At 39.8% G+C, this 22120-nt stretch overlaps 1 long non-coding RNA gene across 1 annotated transcript; it reads left to right on the top strand.

Moving 5' to 3' along the window:
• Positions 1 to 8426: 8426 nt before the first annotated feature.
• LOC137470165 (uncharacterized) lies at positions 8427 to 20236 on the top strand. The gene is made up of 3 exons (XR_010996922.1): positions 8427 to 8919; positions 16798 to 16858; positions 20097 to 20236. It is a non-coding gene; the product is annotated as an uncharacterized lncRNA (long non-coding RNA).
• The last annotated feature ends 1884 nt before the right edge of the window (positions 20237 to 22120 follow it).

The raw sequence follows: 22120 nt of genomic DNA, 5'->3' as shown, positions 1-22120 counted from the left end.
AAGAAACCCCAGACAAGCTTGATGAGTTGTTAAGTAGTCTTTAAAGGAGTCTTTAAATCAGGATTAGATGTCTTTCCTAAAGAGACTCCCTAGTTCAGCCTCGAGTTAGAGGCCTGATAGAAGGATCACTGCTTAAATCCTGTCTCTTGCAGGAGGGGAAAACCCAAACTATACTGAAATAATGGCTCTTCTGGCCTTCAAATTTATGGGAGTGTGATAAAAAGACAGTAGTTTTAGCTAGGGAGGCAAAGACAGTATAAAGCTGTTAATATACTCATGATGAAAATATAAATTGTTGATTTGAACCTTGGTCTGAAGGAAAGGACAATGAACTAAGGACAAAGTGAGCACTGGCTGAGCATTAAAAATATGGCCCTGTAGTGCCTTTCTTCCTGGAATCTATCTCAGATATTTCCAAGAGTCCTATTTTCTATGTCACTTTTGAATATTTTGGAATTTAAATTTTTTTAATGTGATCGTTCCCCTGTCAGTGAAGGATTGTTCCTATCCCACCTCTAAATTTCATTATGGACATTTCTCTGCAGAGTTGCTCTGTTCAGCCTCTCAGAGTTCAAGCACTGAGCCGGGCTTTCAGCTGCATCAGAGCTGGAATCCTGGCATTGGCAGAGAACAGGGAATGATAATAAATTGGGGTGAATTTTGTGTATTCCTTTTTCCCTGATGAGCACCAGCCCTGATCCAAGGCAGATGGGGGCCAGGAGAGCAGACCGCTTCAGGCCATGGAATGGCCAGAGCCACGATTGTCTCATTGCCAGGGCCCTGACAAGGCAGAACTTCTGCTGGGAGCCAGGTCCTCACTGCATTTCGGCCACTGCCCCTGCTTGCCTTTGCTCAGGAACAGTTTGCATCTGAGGACTTTTCCCATGGTCTCTCCCAACTCTGTATTTCCCTCCAGCTTTGGCTTGATCACAGTTCTTGTGTTTTCTGCCTAAAATTCTGAGAAGGCTTCACTGCTGATTGCATTCACAGAGGGATCAATACTTTGGTTGTCTTGGCATGGTGGGACAAATTTCTCCCATAAGTCCAAACCACAACTCCAGAGATATATTAGATGTTAATATGAAGCTTGGCATGCACACTTAAAACCAAAATTAAATAGGCAATAAAAATACCAACTGAGCAATCAGAAGTGACTTAATACAGTGACTTGAAATGAAGCCGCAATGAGAAAAGAAGCAGTATTAATTGAAAAATTTGCTTTATTTCTCTATTTTTCTTCCACATTTATAAACCTTTCCTGGTAGAATTATTGTCTGTGTGAGCCAAAGAAGACAGGAAAGAGCAAGTAATGACAATCTTATATTTATATGCTGCCCCTTTTGTTCACACTTTGCTTTGTTGCACCTCTTCATTTAGAGAAGGACAGGTGTACATGTAAGGAATGCAATATTGGAGGAAAAAATAGCAAGAACACACAAAAAAGATCAGAAGTAAGGACTCAGAACATGGATCTCTGAGATCAGCTTAGTCTTTTGAGGAGTATCCAAAAATAGTTAAGGTTGATTGATGGGAATCTGTGTTTGTGGGTGTAGACTTGATTTGCTTGAAACAACTGAGCAGTGTTGAAGTTCTTAGTCATTATTGTTGAACAGAGTGACTTTGTACCTTGATTTCATGATGGATCAACAAGAGTGGATTTTCTACTTTCTTGGAAGAAATGGTAATTTTGATTGGTTTATAGGTGTCCTCAAATTCTCTCCACATGGAAAGAATATCCATAAAATTTTTTCCTTTCAAAGGAAAGAATGAAGGAGACATAACCTTGGTATTCCCCCCCAAAAAACTTTAGAATGATAGAGGGATGTCCACATTGCATTGACAAGGGTGAGAAACTACAAACCAATATGCAATTGCTAAGTCAAATTGATTTCAGCCCCCAAATTCCTTTGAAAATCTCCACTGGCTCCCATTTCTATGGGCTAGAATGCAATTTCAAACATTTTCAACCATAATTAGCCTATCAAATTCAGTCATTTTCTTCTGAATCATTTCAGTCATCTTCGTGTAATGTTGTACAACTGACTGGAGAATCTATCTTCTCTACTTCCTTTCCTTTTTATCTCTTTCAGTTTCCCCTCTCCCCACATATTCATTCACCTCACATGGGATTCAACATTTAAACACTTAAAGCCTCTGAGAAGGTCTATTTCTAAAAGCTGTATCCTAACAAAAGACCTCTAGGAATCAGCAGAGGGTAACTGGAGCAGAGAAGGCCAACACCACCACAATTCCAGTGAAAAAAAACATCTCCACTATTTGACAGCTCTTATCTTCTTGCATCTTGGGTGCTTTCAAGAGAGAAGCTTCTGTGTTTGATGTATTCCCGAAGTGTGGGTCTCACAACTCACTCTTTTTACCAAAGATATGAGCAGGTGTTTGCTCAAATAAGCCAAAAATCATAAAATAATAGATTAACCTGATTTGGAAGGGAGCCACAAGGATCATCCAGTCCAAATCCTGGCCCTGCACTGAACAACCTCGAGCATCCCACCATGTGCCTGAAATGTTCCAGAAATTCTTCTGGAAATCTGTCAGGCTTTGTGCTGTGACCACTTCCTGGGGAGCCTGTTCCAGTGCCCAACCACCCTCTGGGTGAAGAATCTTTTTCCTAATATTCAATCTAAATGTCCCACGATGAAACTTCAGGCCACTCCCCTGGGTCCTGTCACTGGGAACCAGAGAGGAGATCAGTTCCTGCCCCATCTCTCCCCCTTGTGAGGAAGCTGTAGATTACGAACAAAAAGGAAGTTTAACAATGCTCAAGAGTTAAGTTTTTGGTTTGTGCAAAAATCCACTGAGGAACCCAAAGCAGACAGCAATAAGAGCTCCAGATCCCACTGAAATGATGGAGAATTAATCCCAACAAACTGTACAAACTACTCAGAGGAGGAGGTAATATTCTCTGTGTTGTTGTCAGCCCCTTTCCCAGTTATCAGCAGCAGAACCGATGCTGTCTGCTGAATAACACATTTGTTTATACAGTAGATTGAGAATGTTTGTGTGCGCAGCAAACTCCTTGGGGGTATGAACAATGTGTTTCTGAAGAGTTCCAGTGCCATTAGAATAATCAAGACTTGTAGTATGATAAACAGAGCCACAAACACAAAGCACTACACAGGCTCTCGAGCGCGGCGCCGCATTTGGTGTCAAGTCCCCAGGACGATCTGTTCAAACAGCTTTTCCTGTGGTGCAGACACAGGTTGCTACACGTGTTACAGAGGAACAGAGGGTGAGACGTGGTCATGGTGCATTTTGGATGAGCCCTCATCAGCAGCATGCTGGCGTGCAGCAGAAATCTCCTTTTCATTTCAAAAGGCCCAAATCCTTTCATTTATGCAAACCGTGTGAAATCTATCAAAGTGGAAAGATGTCCATTTGGTTTATCAAGGAGGCCAGACCAAAGCCAAATTCTTATTTTCGTATTTTTATATTTTCCTTGTAGTCTGTATCAAGGATATTCTCCCCTCTCATCTAAATTACTTCAGAGAGTCAGAGAATATTCTAAGTTCGAAGGATCACAAGGATCATCAAAATCCAGCTCCTGGTCCTGCACAGGATGTCCCAGCAATCCTACCATGTGCCTGAGAGCTTTGTCCAAACATTTCTTAATCTCTGGCAGGCTTGAGGCTGTGACCACTCCTCTGTCCAGTGTCCAAGCACTCTCTGGGTTAAGAAAATCTTCCTAAAACCCACCCTAAACCTCCCCTGACACAGCTTCATTGTGTCTACAGCACTCTAAACATTTCATGTGGACCAGCATTTGGCCTGGAAATTTCAGCATCCCAAATGCTGTTTCTGTGGTCCTGTGACAGCTTTAATTTTGTGGCACTCATTTGAGCACAAAGGGTGACAAATAGCAAGAGGGATGTGCACATCTCTGGTAGTGTTCAAGGCTGGGCGGGACAGGGCTTGGAGCACCCTGGGATAGCGGGGGATGTCCCTGCTCATGGCAGAGTTTGGAACAAGATGAGCTTTAAGGGTCCTTCCAACTCAAACATTCTGTGATCCTGTGATTCTGTGAAATAAGGTACGCCTCCAGGGATGGCTAAATGTGATTTAATCCTGGCTTCCCTGTCTCATGAAAAGTAGAAAATGTATAGAAATACAAATGAAAAAATGGACTACTTTAAGGAAAGTGCATAGAACCTGAAATTGGCTCATGAGTAAAAAGAGAGAAACAATGAGACAAGGAAAGTTATATTGATGAGGAGTTAACAGAGTTCTGGTAGGAGAACAGAGACAAACAGAATCTGTACTTTGGTGACAGCCACAAAGATAAGGAGTTCACCAATTTGAGTCCTAGTCCTTTGATATTACAAAGCAAATATTGTCTCCTACTTCACAAGTTATATCAAGTGAAATTTATTGTTCCCTTACTGTCACGAAGTAGTTGCTATGAGAACAATGAACTGAAGAAGTTCATTATGACATTGTCATTTCAATATTTTTTTTGGAATAGTAAGACCCCAAGTATTCAGCATAACCAAAACTTTCCTTTTACACATACATTTCTTTGGTGCCAATAACTTGTTGAGCTGATTCATGCAGCCATAATGAGCTGGTCAAGAAAGAAGAAAGGAAGATAAGGAGACAAAATTAGTAAACACCTGCCTAAGGCTTTTGACTTCTTGACTTCAGTCTCCTTCTCACAGCACTGTGGTGAGTGACAGAAGTCCTCTGAAGCCTGTTAATTTAGTTTTCTTCCTTCTGTCCTGTTTTTCCACTTCACTTAATGCAGGTTCTTGCTCTGAAGGTTAAAGATCTCTCTTTAACTATATTGCATCTGTTCACTTGTAGAAACCCCATGTTCTCAAAATTCATGTGCAGCTAATGGAGATTTCTCAGTCTCCTGCTCCTAGTCTCTCATTCTTTTCCTTTGTCCCTCTCCCATCCTTCCCATTGTCCATCTAGAAAACAACCAAAAGGCAGCAGTCAAAAAAATTTTGTCAGGAAAGTATTCAGGTGAATGGGATAGCTGTTCTGCTATCTTCAGGAAATGTATCTCTAAAAAAAAAAAAAAAAGAAAACTTCATCTAATCCAGGGCTCTTTCTTCAACACCTTCCATGAATTAACATCTGGATAAAAGACACAAAATCCAGAGTAATTGTTCAGTTTGGTTTGGGATCTTTTTTTGTTTGGTTGTTGTTTTTTTTACCTCCAAACCTATATTGCCCAAATTGCATTTGATTTCTCTTCCATTTTTCCAATACTCAGCATACTTCATACCTGTTCTCCTTCCTTGATATCATTTAGAATCATAGAATGGTTTGGGTTGGAAAGGACTTTAAATATAATTTAATCTTTATACTCCTTATATCTGTACCATATAACCCTTGTGATTCAAACTCTTCCCACGAGTTCACCTCCCTGAGCCTTCCCATTTCACATTTCAGGAAAGTGCTTCTGCCTTCTCTGTGGCTGAAATATTGTGAGTATGTTGTCTCTCCCAGCCTTTTTGCAGTGTGTGTCTGCAAGAGCAGAGGCCAACAGGTAAAAATAATCTTGCAATTTTGAGATGTTGTCCTACCGATCTTCCTTTTCACCTGTTTGTACTTGGGCCGTGTCAGCTTTGAGCCCACACCAGCTGGATGTGGAAGCTGAGCAGAATGGAACCAGCTCCTGTCTCAACTTTAACTACAGCTGGATGCCAATATACCTCTTTAGGATGCTCTGGCTGTCATTAAAGTGAACTAAAGAAGTCCAGAGTACATTTCTGACTCTCAGTCATAGGCACTGCTAAACTACTAACACATTCCCTGCTGTGATTTTGACTTCTGCTAATTCAGATGAATGAAATTGTTTCCTGCTCTTCAAATCTTCAGGCACATGCAAACCAACAGTAACCACCTAATTTGACTTTCCCAAATATGTAGCCTGTGGGATTTCACCCAGAGGAATGCATCTTGTCAGAAGATGTTTCATTTGAATCTTTGCACTGCCTGGCTGATGCTGTTGGTCAAAATAATGGATAAAATAAGAGTTAATGTGAAGGCATGAGAGGTTTGGGATTTTTTTTTCCATATTATATATATCAGCAAGTTTTGTTCTGGACAAAATATATCATCCTATGCCTTAGATTCCACTTCTGTCAGAAAGATACAAAATTCATTGGGTGTAAAACACTCATATCCTTCCCATATTCCTGCTATTTATGTAAAGAGTAGGAAACACATGTGAGCAAACTCCTGTAAGAAATAAACAACAAAAAAGAGAGTTTCAGTGTGGAGAATGGGGAAAAGGAGGAAAGTTTGACTCCCTGATGTTCACTTTGGTGAGTGGAAAAATGACTGCACATTTCAATTAGCTGCTGAACCAGCTCCTGTGCACAAAGCTGTAGAGCCAAAGAAGTTTGTGCTGACCTAAATTCCCCCTGTGCCACCAGCTCCCTGCATTATTGACACAAGATGGTTCTTTATGCTTTCTCTGACTTCTGCCTTTCTATCCCTCCACTACTGGTAGTATGGCATTTGCTGCACAGATGTTTCTCCCAAGCCATTGCAAGGTTATTTTTCAAGTGACTTCTTCCAGCAGATGTTCCCCAGTCCCCAGGTGTGTGTTGTCCTCTCCACTGAGCCGAAACTCAGCGGTGCCCTTGACATATTGTGGTGCCTCTGCCCCTTGGAGCTGCAGGGTCCATGGCAAGGCACAGCACTGACAGCTCAGCTCCTGCCAGGCTGCTTGGTGACACTTCCCCTCAGCAACAGGCCTGCCTGCTCCTCTCCTGGCTGGTTACAAACCCACTACCTGTGCTGCACAAAGCAGCTTTCTGTGCCGCCTGAAATGAACATGTATAATTGCTGTGGAGCGTGTGCCCAAAAAGAAGAATTAATTTCACCTATTATTCAGACAGCCAGGTTCTATTTCCCTGTAGAACCAGAGAGGAAAGCCAGATGCAATAGCTAAAGGACATTTATAAACAATGCTTTGAATACAAAACCTTCTTCTTCTTGGTATCTGGGGAGTCAGGGTCATGTAACCAGGTATTGCAGGAAAGCTGGATAAACCACGGAGCTCTTTCCCTCAGAGCCCATAATCGAAGTCCACCTTAGCAGATGACTAAATACATGTATTTGTCCCTCTTCCTCTGCAATCCCTGTTTTCCTGTACAGTTTAGATGCTTTCCTAGTGTTCATCTCTTGGCATTAATTTAACTTTTTTTTTTTTTTTTTTTTTTTTTTTTTTTTTTAACATCGCAGGGGTGCAGACTGGCTTACAATGACAGCCCTGTTTGGTTCAGCTAATATCTGGGCTAGCTTTAGCCTCAGGCTATAGAACAACTCCTCGTGAGCCTTCTGTGAGATAAAATGATAAGTAGAATCTTTAATTATTATTATTTTTAAATGGATACTATATCTTGAACTTGAAGAAACAGAAGTCTGTATTTAATTAGAGAGAGAAGAAAACCTGAAAGGAAATTTCTTCCCTCCACTCCTTTCCATCATTTCTCCCATCTGAAATCAGTCTCTCATTCAAGTGGCCATAGGCAGAAAAAAGATGAAGCCAAATGCTCAAGAAAACCTCTCTGTAGATAGACAATCGTGGGCCATATTTGGAACAGGACTATAGTTAGTGGATGCTAGTGGGTTTTTTTTCCAAGCTCTCTGTCTCAGATTGGCCCCTTCATTTCTTCCCATCATGATGAAGGCACAGACCTCTCCTCCTCCTTGGATCAACAAAATTCAGTATTTTTGTTCCTCGCTGCTCAACCACAGCAGAGGAGAAAGGAACTTGTGTGTTTACTGCCAGGTGAGCCTGCAGAAGTGAGACCAAGACAAATCTCCTGCCAGACATTTTGGCTACATCTCTGCTCGTCAGCTAAGGAAGTGTCAGGATCAGCTCTCCATCCCTGAGGCCAGCTGGCACAATCCAGACATTTCCTTAGTATTAAACAACCTCGCCTCCAAAATAAAATAGTCAATTCCAACCTGCCTACTGGGGACAGTGCCTGGTGCATGCTGGCTCCTGAGCTGTGCCTGGGAATTGTCTGGGACAGCACAAGCGACCATGGATTGGCAGCGTGCCACAGACCATCTGACCAGTCCCGAAGTCTGGCAGATTCCAGCGTTTACCTCTGTGCCACGGTGCTGGTTTGTTTATTGGCACTCAGCCCATGAAGATATGCACAAATCCATGGTTGGACCTGATGGTCTTAAAGCTTTTTTCCAAACTTAAGGATTTTGTGATGCTGAACACAGGCACACACACATCAGGGGGAAGCATGTGACATTTCCTAAGCAATTCCAGCCGCAGCCTCTTCCCCTTCCCACCAGCTTGTGGAAGTCACACTGCTTGAACACGGGTGAGAAGTTGCTTTCACAGGCAAGATTTACATGTTGTTGAGTACTTGATTTTTTTTTTGAGATTTTTTTTCTTGTAATTCACAATATTGGTGCCCACTCTTTTAAAAATCCGTTCTACATCTTTACGAATCCTTATATTTGCAGCTTTCCAGTACCTGAAGGAATCCTACAGGAAGGATGGAGAGACACTATTTACAAGGCCCTGGTGTGACAGGACAAGGGGAATGGCTTCACAAAGACAGAGTAGGCTTAAATTGGATATTAGGAAGAAATTCTTCTCTGTGAGGATGGGGAGGCCCTGGCACAGATTGCCCAGAGAAGCTGTGGCTGCCCCATCCCTGGAAGTATCCAAGGCCAGGTTGGATGGGGCTTGGAGCAACCTGGGATAGTGGAAGGTGTCCCTGCCCATGGCAGGGGGTTGGAACTGGGTGATTTTTAAGGTCCTTTCCAACCCAAACCATTCTATGATTCCATGATTATGACATCTGGAGCTGAATGTTTGGAAGTTAAGCCAGCAGGAACCAGGAGAGCCTGAACACCAGTGCTCCACTGTGAACTATGACTTGACCTCCCTCAGGCACATGTAGGTGGGGAAAGGTATAACACCTGTATGGAAAGGTGCAGACAGCTGCAAACTTGCATTTTAGTCTGTCCTTACATGAGCCAGCTGCTGCCTGCAGTCTGATGGACACCAGCATGAGCTGAGCCTGCATCTCCATGGCAGCCTAAGCGAGCCTGGCTATGTCTGTGCCAAAGAAATCCACCATCAGCTGCGTACAGGGATCAGTCTCTGCCTCTTTTCACCCCTACTGATCCACTTAGCACAGCTACTGTAGTTTTGATCCAAGTCAACCAGCACCGTCTGTGCCTGGTCATAGACCAAGATTAACAGGAAAGAGGGATTTGCATCAGTTAACTATTTTATTTTTTGGTGTGGTAAGACATCAGTACAAGCAATGTTTTTTCATGTGTCTTCAGAATTACTATGGAATGGAATGGTTCTACCTCTTAATGAGTGTAGCTAATCCTGAAACATGGGCTAGTGTGGTTCTGTTTGGATCTGCCAGTCACATTTTCCCATCCACCTTGACTCAGGTAATCCAAATGTGGGACTGGGTGGTCTGACTCAAAACTAATCCAGGACAAGAAACATATGAACTTTTAACAACATTTATTCAACATTTTTTCAGCTGAAGAGGAGAGAGAAGGTCTGTCACACTGGAGTAGGGAAGAGAAGACCATGGAATCATGAAATTATTTTGGTTGGAAGGGACCTTAAAATTATTCTATTTCCAGCCCTTCTGCCATGGGCAGGGACACCTTCCACTAAGCCAGATTTCTCCAAGCCCCATCCAGCCTGGCCTTGAAGACTTCCAGGATGGCATCACTTTGGACTTGGATTAATTTAACCTCTCCAATATGTGGGGCCTAACTAGAAGAACTGAAGGGCAACAACGATGCTATGGGAAGTTGTGTTCACTGCATCAGCCAGTGGCTTTATAAAGAATAACACTTCCTTTGGACATCCTCCATCAGCCTAAATAAAATCACATGTATTTTTATGGCTAGATAAGCACAGCTCTAGGTTCTGGCTAAACTGCCTTTCTCTTTAACAGGCTTTGTAATCACAAGGTTTAACATTGCTTCAAGTGCTCAAGACCTTGAAGGGTCTGTCTTCCAATTCTGTACACACAAAGAGAGAGAAAGAAAGAGTAATTTTAAGAAATTCGAGTGCTGCTCTCACATACAAATGCATCCAAATATGCATCAGTTTTAAAACATTTTTTAAGTGTATTTATAAATGTAAATATATATCACAAGTATTTAAACACCAGGACTGAAATATTTCCTTAAGCAAACTGCCTCCCACTAAAGGGATGCTTAAGAGAATGATGGGAAAACGGGCAGCATTTGTAATGGAGAGTTTGAGTCCCTTGGTTTGTCATATTTGACTAGAAACAGCATTAAAACACAGCCAAATGAAAAGATCCAGGTGTTCCAAGAAACTCTTGTACTCACAGGAGAAGTAGGAGAAGAAAAGGGAATAGAACAGATAGCTATTAGAAGCAAAATATGTTATCATTATTATTTTACTGTTACTATTAATAATAAATGCTACTGCTTCCCACTGCTAATTTATAGCAATCATATACAAGTACAGAATTAAATCAGTGCAGCTCTATTTTTAAGCCATTACACAAATATGTCTTTGGTATCTTTGCTTTTCCCCTCCCCGAGGTGTTCTGGAAATAAATAAATAAATAGTTTCATATATTCTTTGATTTTTAAGGCCAGAAAGGATCATTACAATCATCTTTCCTAAAGACATTATAATTTTATTCTTATTCCTGGCCCATAACTTTTCTGAATTACACTGTACCTTTCAATCTGCAGATTGTTCTGATTTAAGCACTTCAAGCAATACACAGTCCCCTCTCTTCCTGGGTGAGTTGATTTGATAGCTAATTATGATCATTGATATGTGTTTTGTTGTTGTTTACAGTCTAGACCCCGCTCCATGGATTTTGGGTGGCATTTTCTGCTAGAGCCCTCAGCCCTCTATAAATAAGTCATGCCCATCTGCAAAATTTTTGGCTTTTTTTTCCTATTTCCTAAAATCACATTCATTTTGTCATTCACTGTGTTTAATCAGGCTTTTAATTTTACAACTCTCTTTACGGCACTCTTTGAGCAATGAAGGAGTCAGTTTTTTCCAGAGAGATTGTGGAGTCCCCATCCCTGAAAGTGTCCAAGGCCAGGCTGAGCAGGTCTTGGGATAGTGGGAGGTGTCCCTGCCCAGGGCAGTGTGTTGGAACTGGGTGATGTTTAAGGTCCCATCCAACTCAAATCATTCTATGATTCTCTGCTCCAACATATCTATGAATCCTTGAAAATTCACCAGGCTGCCCATGGAAGTAGTGGAGTCTCCATCCCTGGAATTGTTCCAGAAAAACCCATGTATGTGGCATTTCCTGAATCTTTGTTCAGCATACACAGACCACAGAAAGAAAATTCCTGAACAGTAAAAAAAAAAAATTTTTGAAGTGACGTTTAATGTGAGAAAGTCCCTTAATCATCAGTTCTTTCTCATTCTTCCTCTAAAACAGAAGGAAAGGAAAGGGTATATAGTAAACTTGAACTCAAGATTCAAAGATTTCATGGGGAAAATGTCTAGTTCTGTGGTTTTTTGAGACCCGCTGAGAAGAATTTAGCTTTGGAAGGATCATTAACACCACATGAATTGAAAACAACATATAAGGTTTTGCAGAATGACAACTGTTGATACAAATTTCTACATATCCATAAAATCCAGATATGAGTATGAGTAGTGTGTGAAAACAGAAGGTATTAATTGACACAGAAGGCATTAATCCTTTCTAACTTTAGCAATTAAAATTTTAGGAATTTCATTTGAGTCATTCTTTTGGAGATGAGCTGAACACCCTCACAAGGTTGTTTGCCCATCCTAAAATAAATTTCTGAAAGGGATGAGGTAAAAAAGTCTCTGGAGAAGCATTTCTTTTACCTTTTCAATAACAGGATCCTAATTAGAGAGTCTAATTTAGCCTGAATGGCTGAACTAACAGAAATTAATCTCATATCTAGCTCTGCACATTCAGTGGTGACTTAAATCTTTGTATTTAACCTCAGATCTGTCTGCAGAACAGGCTGAAGTCATCCACTCTATGGTATCAGTAGTATTAGTAATAATTAGTATTATTATGTGTTACATAGCAACAACAATAATATCAGTAGCTAAATATTAGGGATACCATCACTTGGAAAAAAAAGCTTAATACCAGAAAAACTACAAAAATTATTTTACAGAAGGGAAATCTAGTTGAAAAACAACTCAGTGCAGCTGAACAAAGAACACTTACAAGATTGAGGCTGGCCCCAGTGCAAATTCTATGATACCATCTTCTGATTACTGTGTGTCTGACACAGTTTTAGCCTAGGATACAATCTGTCATGCTGGATTGCCACTGTGTGTTCTACACCAGGGAAAAATATATATCAGTAAAATTTACCATCTGTGTCATTATGTGACTACATCAATTTCAATAAGAACATATTTGTTAGTTTTAATTCCCAGATATATATATTTTTTGTCACTAAAGCTGTTATTCATATTAGCTTTCATTGTATAAATCATACAAATTCTTTAGTGGTCTTCTTTAGATGTCAGAAAAAAACTCTGAAACCTGTATTATTTGTAAACCTGTGGTCAGGGAGTGCAATACTTTAACCTTTATGACTTCTTTTTTTTTTTTTTTTTTTAAGTCCATCCCTACAATTAAAACTGACACCAAAAGGTCAAGGATCAGGGCACTTATGGTGGGTTAAAGCTTAGCTAATCACTCCCTCCTACTCTCCCTCTCATTATGTCACGCTTTCTGATGGGTTTCCATGCCAGAAACACCATTTGATTAACCTTCCCCATGCTCCAACACCTACCTGAGAAGAGACAGGGGCTGCACCACGAGGAATGTGGAAAAGTCAGTGGAGGTTTAATCGGATTAATCTCTGTGCTCTGCATGTGTACCGGTAACTCTGGTGACAGCTCAGCGCACACGGCAATGTGCAACAAAGGGATCTGGTATTCAGCAGGGTCCCACACCTTAGCTGGGGGGGATGCACCTGGGGATGCAGCCTCGGTGTGCAACAGAGTTACAGGCAGCTGATAGCAGCCCTGCTCTGATATTGTCACAAATTGCTGGGTCTGGAGAGCGCTTTTTGATGAAGCTCATGCTCCAGTATGGTGGTTCAAAGGGATGGCTTTCAGCTGCAAGCTCCTGCCAGGCATGAACTCTGCACAGCACCTCATCTCCATTCCTGGGAAAAGCAGAGTCCTGCTGAGAGGTGGTCTGGAGGTGTTGGCACAGTTTCTGTGAGAGGAAGAGGTGGTGCAGGTCAGGAGCAATGCCCAACATGCCAGCATCATTCAGGGAAAAGCCCCTGCCCTACTAGCTCCCAGGTAGCAACACAAATGTGGCCACACTGGATGGAGAAGGCAATGCCACCCTGGACTCCAGCTGGCCCTTTGTCCCACACACTCAGACAGCAGGAAGAGCCCAGAACTTATAAATAGGGTAGACCAGTCTTCCTATAGACATGAGCTAGGGGGTGGGAAACCCTTGCCACAAGAGCAACCGTGTCCCATGGGGTGACAAAGAATGCATCTTACCTTGCTATGGACCTCTTAATCCCAGACCTTTTTCTCCTTAAAGCTGACTCTTAATGAAGATACATCTGTGCTGGTCTTCTTGACCTTTGCAAAATCCCATGACAGCAATCCTACACAGCACAGGTTTTCTGAAGTCCTCTTCTTTCCTGAGGGCATAGGACTCAACTCCAGATTAAGTCTGCCACTTCCCTGACTTTACTGGTCTGTCTCTGATGCATCTAAATGGATTGGCTTCTTTTACTTCAAAAAGTGGTGGTTCCACCTAAACATAGTGTCCAGTTTTATCCCAGTCCATTGCAGACCTACCTGAAGAGCTTGATAAAAGCAAAGCAGACTAATTCAAATGACCTGATTTCACTGTCCCAGATGTTTTATAGGTTTCAGCTTCCCAGATTCTGCTGAAGTTCATATTCCTGAGAGCTGAAAAATTTCCTACATGTCTGTCTTCTACTGGCACCCATGAAGAGCTAAAACGAAGCCCACTCATCAAATCCAGAGAGTGTGAGATTCATTCATCTCACTTTTGGAAATGGAAATAATACATATATAGAGTAATGATGGTCCTTATATGTGGTCAACACCTGTCTGAATGGTACTGGACACCTGCTGACAGCCATAGGATGGGACAAAGGAGAGTTCATGCTTCTGGACCAGGAACTGAAGGCCAGAAGAGGTATCACTTCTGGAGGCACTCATCTTCCTCCCTGGTTTATAGTCGAAGATTAATTAATCTAAGTCATAGATTAATTACTTGGACTAGTTGTTAACTTTCCTTCTCTTCCTTTACATTTTACACCTGAATAAAGCAATTTCCCCTTGATATCAATTCCTACAACCCAGAAATATTCCCACTGGTCACTACACTGAAGGTAAAGTGTTCTATTTGAGCTCCCCAAATCATCCATTCTGAGGATCAGTGATCCAGGTAGCAGCTGAAAAAGGAGTTAAAAAATTATTCCTATTGGGGCACAGCTGTGTCTTTATGCTATTGCATAAGTACTTTCAAAAGATGAAAGATGGGCAAAGCAGGTACTGAAATTAGATCCCTTCTCCCTTTCTGGATGTCAGTCCATGTTCCTCTCTGAGACTCAATGAAACTTATTGGATGCTTTAATGACAAGTTAAATGCAAGTTAACCAGTGCCAGGACAGGTTTGCTGTCTTTTACCCACATAATTTATTAGTTTCTTTTTGCCTCCAAAAGAAGCTGATCACATACATGTGCACGCTGAAAAAAAAAGGCCCTTTATTTTTTTAATTCCCAAATGGAATGGTTTAGAAGAAGGCCAGCTGTTTGTGCCAAAACCAGAACAGGCACCAAACTACCATTTAAGAGGAATAACCAAGATAATTTCCCCATGTTCATAGACTAGCACTTTTTAACAGGGTAGATGTATCTGTATATTCATTATCATATTATGATCCATTCATGTCTCCACAGCATCACTGTAATTCCCAGCTCACACAGGTCCCAACCCCATCTGAGCAGCCTTTCCTATTGTTATGGTGCTACTTAAGAGCAGGCTGTCATGTTCTCTAAGACATTCCAAATCCTCCAGCCTAGAAAAAACATCAAGCTTCTTTCAGCTCTGTGTCCCTGCTACTTTCTTAGCTTTAGTGAACCTCTCATGGTTTCTGGTCTCATGTCCTTTGGGACTTTCTTAATCTTTTCTCTAACAATTCTCCAGTTCCTGCCTCAGAGCTTTTTCTAATAACTTCCTACCTGAGAAGAAGTTTTGCTGTTGCTGTTGAACAAAAACACCCCCAACATGCTGAAACATAAATGTGTGCTATCAGCTTAATGTAAGCCATAGAATATCAACCATAAATCCATAAGATAATTTAGATTGGAAGTAACTTCTGGATGCTGCATGGTGCAATCAACCATCAACACAAGCCCAACTATTAGGTTGGTTTGGGTCATGCCCAGTTCTTGTGCCTCAGCGAGTTCGTTACCCAGACTAACTCTGATGGGTATCCACTCATGAACATGAAGGCATGCGAGGGATTTGCTCCATGACTGGAATTTATTGAAGAAGTTAGGGGATGAGTAACACAGATCAACACTGAGACAGAAGGCAGCTCTTGCTGAGCAAAGAATTGCAACCATTTTGAGACTGCATGTTAGTCTTACACATGAATTTGATTATGTGTAAACTTCAAGACTGTTTTACTGCACAGTGAACTGAGACTGGGTGCTCAATGGAAAAAAGTGGCAGTGGTGGTAGAAGGTGCTGGCAGTACGGTTCAGTATATGTGAGACAACACATTTCAGCACCTGCACTCCCAGGCTTGGATCTCCAATATCCCAAGGGTTTTGATCTTCAGACCATGACAGGAGGTGTCCATTTTCACTCCTCCCCGAAAGAAAAGTGACTTGAAAGCACTTTATAGGTTTTATAGGGTTAAACAGGGCTTGTATTTTGCTGGCTAATTTTTTTGATTAACCTTTTAACCTGTACATTAATTGCAAGAGTTGAGAGGGAGGGAGATTTCACGAAACATGGGTCTGGATAGAAGCCCTGAACCAAACTAGAGCAGTAGTAACAACTTGTGAGTTTACAGATATCCAGAAATTATGAGCACATTGCACTTTTGGAAAATATATTAGGTGAGGGATAGTTTTATCCCTCAGGTGAGTGTTCAGCTTCTTTAGTGACCCATAACTCAGGAGTGTGGCAGGCATTAGCTCTTTAAAAAACATCTTCATCCTTCATGGCCAAGACAGAACCCATAGCATGCTGAGTATCTTACTTATTCAGCAGTGATTTGAGTAATTTTATTTTAAACACTGACTTGATGTGGTCAGTATAATGGATGAAGGGGAAAAAAAGTAAGGCAGTGGAAGTGTAACTAATTTTTTATTAAATATATCACTGTTGCAATCTGGCTTGTACTGTAAGGGAAAATTACACGCCATAAAACAGTACAGAGAATGGATCTGATGCATAATAGAGGAGCCTGCCTGCAGAAGAAGTCGTGTCACATAAAACTGTAAATATATCCATACAAATTCAGACACATTGGGAAAACAGACAGATTTTTGCACCGTGTGTCTTGAATCAAGAAAAGGGAAATGCATTGGTATGTCTTTTTACCTGCCCTAATCTCTGTTTGCCAATATCAGAGGCTGTCCCCTCTCATCAGTCACTGAAACATTAGAACAGAAAAGAAGTGGCTTCTGTTGATACACAGGAACACCTGAAACTGCTCCTCTTCCCAGAAAACAAGTTAGTTGGTTTTTAGCATCTAAGGCTCCTTTCCTGACCTTTTTTGCTTTAGGCCAAGGTGTCAGGAAAACAACAGTGTTTCAAAGAAACCCCAGTAATAGTTTAAGTTCTGAGCGAAGGTAAGTAATTTTTTTGGTTAACACATCAAACAGTCTTAGAAAGATCTGTCTCTATAAAAGAATGGATTATACATGTTATAATATATTTATGATATAATAATTCTCAGGATTTTCTGAATTGGATCTTTGAAGGGAAGTTTTGAATCAAAGCTTCTTAGAAAAACCTTAATATTATCAGTGAATAATGAAATTTCTCATACTTTTTTTTTGGGAAGGTGCACATATGTAAGGAAAATCTATAAACTGAAAATATATTACCATATTAATTTTTTTTCTACTTAGACAAATCTTCAATTCAAAATAATATATAAATAATTTTACAAGTTTAAAATTAATAAAATTTGTCAGAAGTGAAATTGTAGTTTCTTCATTTAAGTAAAACAGTTCAGTTTGTTCAACTCAGTGTAAAAAACACATTTACATTTTATTTTCTTGATGTATTATTTTCCTCAGACATTTTCCTTTATACATATGTCATCAAACTCTAATAAGCCACTGCTTGGCCAGCCCTAATTTTGTGGCCAGGTCATGTTTTTCTGACTTTAAATTTTACATAGTTCGCTCACTTTTTAATATTTTTCACTTATTGAATTATTTTAATTATTGACTTGTTGAATTCTGGTTAGTTATTGAATTTAATCCTGAACACTTAAAGAACCTGTGACTTCCATTACAGGATTGGGAAATACATTTGGTGTTTTAGGTACTTAAGTGGTCCTCATGCATAGGTGCATGTAGTTTATCTATCAAATTAAGGCATGAACCATTGGTATCTGTAATTAACACGAGGGTTTCAGCAATTAAAAACAAATCCTTTTTTTTTTTTTTGTAAAAATTTTTTAAAGCATTTTTATCTCTACATGTACTCTCAAGAGTTGTCTGTTTTGAGACAGAAAACAAACCAAAGCAAAGCAAAAACAACAAAACAAGCTTGTTTTGACAGTGGAAAACAACATTTTTTTATTATTATTCAATGAGATGAATATTTTCCATAAACATTCTTGCTCTGAACAAAGAGCCAATTTCCATTCAAAGCTGTTTAAAGGAAAATGTTCAGAGCAGTCTAAGCAGCCTTAGGTGACTGCCTTTCACTGATGGGTGAAGCGAATGCTTAAGAGATGTCACTTTCAGAAAGCTTTATAGGATCCTTGGGAATGGCAGTCACTTGCTAAATATTAGGCTCAAGTGTTTAATATTATTTTATCTTTGCTCTCTTCCTTTGCTTTTTATGAGTCAGAGCTGTATAGAAGGAATGTGCACATACATGTGAAATCTGCTGGATTCAGATCATGCTGAGACTGCGCAGAAATGGAATATCTCAATTTATCTTTTAAGAGATAAACACGAGCTGGATAGATCAGTTATGACACTGTCATATCAACAAAATTCGAGGGGCAGCAGAAGATAGGAGATCTTTAATTTTAAGTGATTAATTTTAATGGCATGCAGACTTGCATTAATCTTCCTTGCACTGCCTGTCTTCCCTGGCCTTAATCCCACAAGCACTAAAGTTCATCTCTAGTTTACTCACAGAGGCAGGAGAGCTGGGACTGGGTACAGAGAGCACAGTCCTCTGCTCAGGAAAGTTTAGCACCTGAAGAAAAGTCAATCAGCCTTATCAGCCTTATCACTTTCAAGAAAATCCACTTCTTTTTTTTTTTTTTTTTTTTTTTTTTTTTTTTTTTTTTTTTTTCCTGACACAATAAGGATGAAGAATTCCTGATTTATGTGATCTACCTAACAATAATTTTCTATCCTGGCAGAACAAAATTTGCTGGGATATAGATTTTTCAGAATAATTCCCTAGTCATAATGTCAGTGTGTCATGGGTTCTACAATGGTATCACTAATCATAGAGATAATATTCTTGTAGTGAAATTAACTGTATAAAATTGTAAAAGAACAAACCACTACAAACCAGATAGAAAGTGCAAATACAGTGAAAGAAGTACAATATCAGACGTTCTTCTCACCAGTATCTAGGTGGGTGTATTTTGCTAAGCCCTATTAAAAGTCTAGTTTTCAAAACCTGAACTGAGAGAGTAAATACACATTTTTGGATCCTGTACTCTTCTTTAGCGCTGGTTTCTGGAACTGGCTTGTTTTACCAATGAACTATTTTGTCTGTCAGTTTATATTAGGTCAAATTAGTTCTCATTTCAATAACTGACAAGGATCATCTTTGACAACATCAGTGACCTCACATGTCCTGACAAGGGCACATAGTCAAAGTCTATAGAAAAGGAAGGAAAGTTTTATAAATAGTGTGCCAGAGGAATGTTAGTATTAGGGGAACACTTAGGTTCCTTGGATATGTGAAACCCTGAATGAGAGCTTTGTGGTTTTAGCTGTACTTTGTATGTGGTTTGAAGATTAATCGATTGATAGCTGGGTAGACAGACAGGCAGAAGAAGCAGGAAGAAGACAAAGATGAGATAAATGGGAAAATAATTAATAAATTAATTAACTGGTGTTGCAATTGTCCTGCATGTCAACAATTGTAACTAGTTTAATTTTTTTTTTCACCATTACTAATGCAAAATTCAGGTGTATTATTTTAATCAGAAAATCTGTATGTCAGTTTAGGCATTTCCAAAGTCAATCCCATCATATGGTGGGATGAAGCAGTCTGGAAGTTGTAAATGTATAGAGGTACTTTTCTCACTTGGAGAAATTATTATTGATATAATAGAAATATAATAGAAGTTGAGCACCTCAGTGGCTTTACTGATGCAAAATTATGGGACTGCTTCTGCAAGATGAAACCCACTCTGGTGCATATGCCCTTCTGGAAAGCTCCAAAGAAGTTTGTGCCATGTCTGTGGTACAAAAGCCTTTGTACAGGACCCATTCATGAGGGGTAAATGTCATTTCCAATAGAGTAAGTTGCTCAAGGAGGCAGAGGAATGCCTATCATTTCTGTTTCTCCTGACTAGACCTGACATTCATCTGGTGGTGTCAGGGATGGTTTAAGGATAGCAAAATGCATCTTCTGTCCTCCCATCACTCAAACAAACAGAATGCCTGATAATCCCTTAACCAAGAAGCTGCTTCATAGCAAACGTGATAAAGTCCTCAAAATAGGAGGAATTTAAGACAAAGGCTTATCTTATCCCTCAATATAAATCCATGTATTTGTCTTCTCTTCAGAAAGAATTTATATTTCCAAAATTTTTAACTATCAACACTCAATTCTTTATATTTTTTGTGCCTCTCATATCCCATGTCATTGTTTCAGGGTGTATGAAGGGATTGCTCCTTCCATCACTAAGACATAGTAATCTCAGCCTAGAAGAATTATTGTGTTTCACAGAAGACCTAGCACATTAACATCAACATTAACAGATTTGCCTAAAACAAGATGATACTATATCTAACAGAAGTTTCAGGATCTGGTATATATCCATAAATGTTAACAGTTATCTTCTCTTAGTTTTCTTTGAAATCTAGAAACTGAACAATTAAAGATTCCAAATATAACCCAAAAACGTTGTCACATTGATTAAGGGTTAATTATTTTAAAATGAGAATTAAAAATATGGGTCTAGTTGCACAAATGTATGCAAAGTTTATAGAAGTGTTATATTACGCAGTCCATAATACAGAATGGAATGAAAATCCAGCACAGCTTCATGCTGGAGAAGAGAGATTCACCTACTTTGTGCTTAAGATCAAGTTTGCATGGGTTGAGGTAGTAGTGCCTTTTTAATTTAATCATGTCACTGATTCCTGACACCCCAGACTTCTAATCTTGTGTGTCTAATTTCTAGTTCACATATAACTGTCATATATCCAAGAATGCATCTTGACAATTCCCTGCTCATGGAGCCTAGATCCTTAATATTACGAGCTTAAATATTAAGATAATATTAATATTCCAGAACTAATTGCAGAAATATTGTGTATTCTGCTCTGTATTTAGTAACTCCTACTGACAGAGATCTGATTGCTCACCACCTTTGAACAAGCATCCAAGACAAGCTTACAAACTTCCCTATCTCTGGAAGTGTCCAAGGCCAGGTTGCACAGGGCTTGGAGCAACCTGGGATAGTGGAAGATGTCCCTGCCCATGGCAGGGGCTTGGAACAGGCTGATTTCAAGGTCCTTTCCAACCCAAATCGTTCTGTGATTCCGTAGTTTACTACCTTACACACATCATTGAATATTGCAAGAACAATTCTGTAAAAACCTTAGGAAAGAGGTTGCAATACACAAAGTTTCACATTCTTTTCAACTGGTGCCTTCAATTTCTATGACTTTACCTAGTTTTTGTTTTTTATTATTTATATTCCCAAAGTGTATGTGGCACCCAGAAAAATGTTGACAGGAAAATTATTAATTAGGCTAAATCACTTATCAGATTTTGATACATTTGGAGACTCATTTCCTTTCCCCAATTAACCCATTAACCCCTCCACTACCATTTCATTAAGTAAACAGGAGGGCTGTGTAAACCAGTGAATATTTATTAACAGAATTGTGCCAATTAGTAAGGAATATATTTTTCCAAGGCAAGGGCCAAACAGCCCTCCAGTCTTTTTTTGTATATCTGTGTTTTCATTTAATTTGAATAGTGGAAGTAGCAGGTGTTGAAGGCTAAGTGTTGTGTCCAGTTTGAGGCTGTTCAAGTCTGCTGATTAGGTGATCACTTCAGATGAAATTTCTCCATGTAAGGCAGGATTCCTTCATTTTGGTCAGTCTATAAAATTAGTATTTTTGGTAGCAATATCCTTGCTGAACTTTGCTGCATTGCACATCAACAATATCTATTTATCCCAAATGGGCACATTTTGAAATTATGATCTTCACAATAAAGGCATGTACACAAAATATTGCATAAAAGGGCTCAGTGCCTCTGACAAAGATCAAATAAAACTTGGTTGGTAGATCTGTCCATGCCTATAGGGTATTAGTGATTATAATATTGCCCTTTAATGGACTATGGACCCAATTTACATAACATTTACATGTCATCTACATACTCTTTATGGAATAAAAACCCAGTGATTCAGACAGAAAAAATATCTAAGATGTACAGATGCACTCTTCGAGCTGATTTTTTTTTTGTTCTTCAGTTGAAACTGAGTTTTGACTTTACCTGCTCCCTCTGAAACCCAAAAGCAGAGCAGAAGGATCACTGCAGCCCCACTTCCAGTACTCTCAGTGGGACAATGCCCATTAAGAGCCCATCAAACCCAACCAGCATTTCATTTGCACGGGAATGACTCTTTGAATAAAAATGTGAATGTATTAAAATGTTCC

This window comes from Anomalospiza imberbis, chromosome 3 (genome assembly GCF_031753505.1).
Source record: "Anomalospiza imberbis isolate Cuckoo-Finch-1a 21T00152 chromosome 3, ASM3175350v1, whole genome shotgun sequence".
In the NCBI taxonomy this organism is placed as follows: domain Eukaryota; kingdom Metazoa; phylum Chordata; class Aves; order Passeriformes; family Viduidae; genus Anomalospiza; species Anomalospiza imberbis.
Note: the sequence above shows the minus strand (reverse complement) of the source record. Positions and strands in the feature narration are given on the sequence as shown.